The following is a 6,000-nucleotide window of genomic DNA, read 5'->3' as shown; positions in this document are numbered from 1 at the left end:
AGTTGATGGACAGATTCAAAGTTTGTCCAAAGAGGTCACTATAACTTTGCTCAGACTTGGTATAAACTGCAAATCCTTTTGGAAGAGATTCTGTTTGACTGGAAGATTTGTGCTCCCGAGTTACTAGTCATCTGCTTCTGCCCCGATAACTGTTGTTACTGCTTCTGAGGAAATGTTTGGCTTCAAGCAGCCTTGAACAATGAGCTGACAATCACATGCTACCTATAAAACAAAGGAATAAATAACTCACACAAGCAGATCTGTGGATGACAGTGGCTTTGCCATATCTATTTGGACATGAAGAGTTTTGGCTAAAATCAGTGATTTTGATATAATTGATGTTGAACACAACATCAATTGTTCATGAGGCCTAGTGTCATGAACATAAAGGTGAGTCACTTTTTTCATGAAAGGCTTAGGACATATGTCTAATTGATCCAAAAGCTCTGTTATATCCTGTAGGTGTTTTGCAGTGAATACTCAGAGTAAAATATTAAAATCTTGATACCTGTTTGGAGTCCATACACCTCCACTCACAGAGCATTCCTCCCCATGAGAGTAAGGGCTGATGGTGGGTTGGCAGATGTCCCAGTGGCCCTTCGATTGCTCTGAACTGTTTCCTGTAATGCTTATATTTGTAAATAAGAAGATTTTATTTATATTTCTGCTTATATATTCCCACAATACCACACAATTAATGTGGTATTGATGTATTTATGGGTATCATGAGATATTATTGAATAAACAATTTGCAGTCACACAAAAACTATTTTAAGAGTCCAGTTTCCCAAATCAGAAACAATTAGGTGTGTAGCTCTCTTAATTGTTTATTACCAAAGTGACTTTGGAGAACTTACATGACGCCTCTGGGTCGCTGTTGCAATAAGAATAGGATTAACCCCATAAAGTTGTCGAGAAGATAATAAATTTAATGTGGTTTGTGTAGCATATGGAAAACAGTACATACTCAATCAATAATGATAATAATTATTAGTGCCATTATTCATATGCTTAACAGAAAAAAATTAAGTGAAAAATAATTCACATATTAGTTAATCTTTTGGAACAACTTAGAATTGGAAGTAAGGACCTGGATCTAGTACTAGAACAGTCTCTTTGATTTCAAGATCCCAATCTGCAGCCAGAATTCTGTACAAGCCATGTCTATGTCTAAAACTTAATCTGCTTTCACTCACCCCTGTGTAACCAAAACCAGAGTCTTAATGTTGTGATAGGACATTAACAATCTCTTCCCTTTCCAACGATATTATCCTGGATGAGTTAATTTCCCTTTCTTAACCTCTGATTTCTAATGAAAAAATGTGAGTATGAAAAACCTCACAAAAATATCTTGAAGTTTTTGAAGTATAATATAAATGCCATTTTTAATGAACAAGTAATCAATAAAAAGTGGACATTATTGTTTAAAAGCTAGTTTGAAGATAATTAGGGTATTGGAGAATATATTAAGGATAATATGCTGTGTCTAAAAAGCATATGGAACTGATTTTGAGGTATAAAATATTATTTTCATTATTCTAGAACATTAAGACTGGCTACTCATTAACATTTCCCAATACAAGTTTTGCTGTCTTTCAAAATTTATGAATAGTACTTAACAGATGCCAAATAACTCGCCCATTATTCTAATCATCCTCAGCTGTAATTTTCTCTTTATTTATATTCCAATTACTTATTTTTGAGATATTTTTAAATAGAATGATTTGCAAAAAAACACATCTAAAAGAGGTGACAAGCTTTAAAAAAATATTTGATGGTTATAATAGTGCATAGACTGGAGTTTTAGTAAAAACTCTCATGATGACTACCACAGTTCAAGCTTTCATTAAAGAATAAACATGATGCATAAATAAAGGACATAGAAAGGAAGTAAGTGTATATATTTAAGACATGTTTCATAGCTATATAAGCAGTGAGTAGCAATGGTGGTAAGTGCTTGTATCATATGAACAAATGACCTGGTGAGACTCACTTATCTTCATAAAGTCATTGATTTCTTAATGTAATACAGGGTATTTTAGAATGGTGTTTAAGTTTCTGAAGAAGTAAAATAAAATTAATATATTATAGACCATGCGATGTCGGTGTGCATGGGAAATAGGATTTCTATTGAGTACCCCGAGACAGGCCTACAAAATATTTCCACATAAATATGAAGGAAGAAAAAAGTAGAAAAAAATGTACATCAGGGTTCTATTAATTTAAAATCTATCATTCCATTAGCAAATAGAAAAAAATTAAAAGAGGGAAGGTAATTATTTATGGCCCCTCCTCTGTGTATTAATACCAGACATTTAACATAAATCAACCTGCTCAGTTCTTAGAACAATCCTGCAAATTATGTACTGTCATTTTCATTTTACTAATACAAAATCATGAAATTAAAGAAATAAAGTAACTTGGCCAAGCTTTACTCAAGTCTTCAAGTGCTTGAACAACTATTTCAAGTGCTTGAACAACATCAATGGATAAAAACAGAAAAAAATCTCTTCTTTATTTATTTTTTAAATAATTTTTACTTAGTTATTTTTCAAGTACAGTTTTCTGTTTATTTCTCCCATTCCAGCCCACCCTCCCCCTTGCACCCCACCTCCCTCCCATTTCTACCCCTCTTAGTTATTGTCCCTGTGTACTTTATACTTGTTCTTCTAAATGTTTTAGCAAGGAAAATGAGGCAACAGGTACATGAACAAGTTGTATAATATTTTAGAAGGTAATAAGTACTACGAAAAAAGGAAAAAGCAGGTAAGGGGATCAGAAATTTCTGCAGGGGGGGTAGTTTGCTCTTTTAAACAATACTTATTATATCTCCTTCAGAGGGTGACATCTGAGAGAAAACTTAGGGACATCAGGGAGTTAGGCATGTGCCACTTTGGGCGAGAGCATGTTAAGCAGAGGGAAGAGCTGGAATGAATGACCTAAGTTGGGTTCCTGCCTGGCGTGGGGATGTCGGAGAAGCAGTAAGATCAGTGCAGCTGGAAGAGAGAGAGCAAGGGGCAGGAAGAAGCGGGGTAGAAGGCAGAGTTGTTGGGCGGGGGGCATAAGAATTGGGACCATGTAAACCATTGTGAGCACTTGAGCTCAGAGTAGAATCTGAGTGAAACAAGGTTGCTGGGTTTAGGGCAGAGTGACATAATCTGCTATGTGACATGTTTTCAAGGTAGGTGGCTGCTGTGTTGAGAATGCTAGAGGATGGGGAGAGCAATGGAGGAGGCAGGGAGAGCCACCTGGAAACCATCACAATCATCTAACTTAGAAATGGTAATGGTGCAGTCCAGGTTGTTCGCAGCAGAAATAGTGAGAAGTAGTGGGGTTCTGAATATAATTTGAGAATATACAGGGTTTCCTTACAGATTGAATGTGGGAGCGAGAAAAAGGGAAATCAAGAACAACTTCCAGAGTTTTGGCCTGAGCAACAAGAGGAAAGGGATTGCCATCAACTAAGAGTGCTGAGCAAGGAGCAGATTTTGGGAAGAACATTAGTTCCATTTTGGAAATGCTGAGTTTGAAATATCTATAAAATGTGCATGGAGAGATGTTGAGAAGGCACTTAGTAATGTGAGTCTAGAGTTCTGAACAGAGGTCTAGTCTGGAGAAATAAATTTGGAAGTCATTAACATGGTATTTAAAGCCATATGACTGAATGAAATTACTAAGGGCATGATGTAAGATAAAGAAGAACTAGAGAAAGTAGATCACCATTTGACAGGAATGGGGAAAATACACTATTTCAAGACTATTTGGAAGCTTCCCCATTGATGATATAGTATAAAACAGCTATATAAATACAAGTGAGTAGATTATCTTCATAGCAAATATTCAAAATTCTGAACTTCACAGTTCCACAGGCCTAGAATAGTTCATTAACTGCATTTCTTAATCTTTGGGCAAAAACCCAAAACCAAACCAAACTCAAACCTATCCAGACAAGTGGACATGATTGTCTTATGATTCACCTAATTATCCAATGAAGTATCTACATGTGACATCATTAGAGATAATAGCAGGAAAAGTGAACAAGTCAATTTTTAGATATTTTTAGCATAGAAGTTCTTTTAAATGTGTCCTGAAGATTTTGGAAGTAAAACATAAGTCTATTTCATCATATAAATGTGAACACCCAATTGTTCCAAACTCTTTTTTTTTTTGTTTAGTTTATTTAGTTACTTTTCAAGTACATTTTTTTTCTCTCCCCCCCCCATCTCCCCCCTCCCTCCCATTCCCCCCCCAGTCCTCATCTCTGTGTCTTTCATACTTGTTCCTCAAAATCCCTCCCCCTTTTTCCCCTTAAGTTCCCTTCCCTCTCCCCTCTGGTCGCTGCCCACTTGTTCTCTATTTCAGCGTCTTTGTTTTTATTCTGTTTGCTTGTTTGTTTTATTCTTTAGCTTCCTGTCAAAGGTGAGATCATATGGTATTTGTCCTTCAATGCCTGGCCTATTTCACTCAGCATAATGCTTTCCAGTTCCATCCATGTTGTTGCAAAAGGTAGTAGCTCCTTCTTTCTCTCTGCTGCATAAAATTCCATGGTGTATATGTACCACAATTTTTGGATCCATTCATTTACTGATGGGCACCTAGGTTGCTTCCAACTCTTGGCTATTGTAAATTGTGCTGCTATGAACATTGTGGTGCATAGGTTCTTTGAAATTGATGTTTTAGGATTCTTGGGGTATAATCCTAGCAGTGGAATTGCTGGGTCAAAAGGCAGGTCAATTTTTATTTTTCTGAGAAAATTCCAAACTCTTAATAATTCCTTGATTATATGCAAATGAAGTTTAAGGTTTTCTTCATCTAAACTCCTGTGTTTCCATAAAACTTATTTTAATCTTCTTTATATAACCTATTCTCTAAAACTTACATCTTATAAAACTTACATGATCAACACAGTACTCCTTTTTATGTTCTTAGCGTCCAAAGTCATGATCCAGTTTGGAATCTCAAAGAAAAGGGATAGCTCTTTAAATAAAGTAATGGTCCAATACTAATCTTAGAGAGAAGCATATCTTGTAAAGTTTATAGAACATGATTATACAGACAGTCCCCCATTTATGATGGTTTGACTTCTGACTTTTTGTCTTAAATGATGCAAAAGCAATATGCATTCAGTAGCAAGTATACTTAGAAATTTTGATCTTTTCCAGGGTGGCAGTGCCATGCGATACCCACATGTGATGCTGGGCAGTGGCAATGAGCAGCTGCTCCCAGTTAAGGCCACGAGAGTAAACAACCAACACTCAGCTGTGTACTGTGTTGCTATCTTGTGTTTTGTGTTTACACACTTCATCATGTCTACAAAACATGCATCTGTGTCTCCTGCTTCTGGTGAGAAGAGGCAGGCAATTACCCTATACAGCGAATGCTCCTCCTCCCCACATGATATGGATTGAAAAATGTAGATTCAAAGCACAGTGCTAAGTGATGCTCACCCAAACCAATGCCTTTTCGATTCAGGAAAAAAAATCAATTAGGTACACAGTCAAGAGATAACAGCAAAGCTGTCTGTTATCCAAGAGCTACATAGCCAAGCGAAGGGCCACTTTGTTGACAACAAGGACAATGAACGCTTTGCTAGAGAAAACGGAAGTCATATGTGGCTAAGACATGTAAAATCAGACTGTGAGTTTCTGGTAAATTACATTCAACATGTGTAACACCAAGAATATATCCCCTAACAAACACATTTGAGCTTCATTTTCTTCATCTGCAAAATGGGAAGGAAGACTTAAATCTTGCCCAGGAATGGATGTTGTGAGGGACAAATGAGATAATGCGGCGAAAGGGTTCTGAAACTATCAAGTTCTGCACATAGGTTAATTAGTTAACAAAGGTTCAAACAATCTACCTGTAGGATTATGTGGCCTTAGTCATTTACCTAATTTAAGATTGCTTAGAAACGTCAGACTTTTAGAGATTAGAAATGAAACTCAGAGATTAGGTTAGATGCCAGTAGTCTGGGCAAATGATGAGTTTACAGAAATT

The sequence above is a fragment of the Artibeus jamaicensis genome, unplaced genomic scaffold, assembly GCF_021234435.1.
Source record: "Artibeus jamaicensis isolate MK-2021 breed Jamaican fruit bat unplaced genomic scaffold, CSHL_Jam_final scaffold_537, whole genome shotgun sequence".
NCBI classification, from domain to species: Eukaryota; Metazoa; Chordata; class Mammalia; order Chiroptera; family Phyllostomidae; genus Artibeus; species Artibeus jamaicensis.
This window is presented reverse-complemented; position numbering follows the sequence as displayed.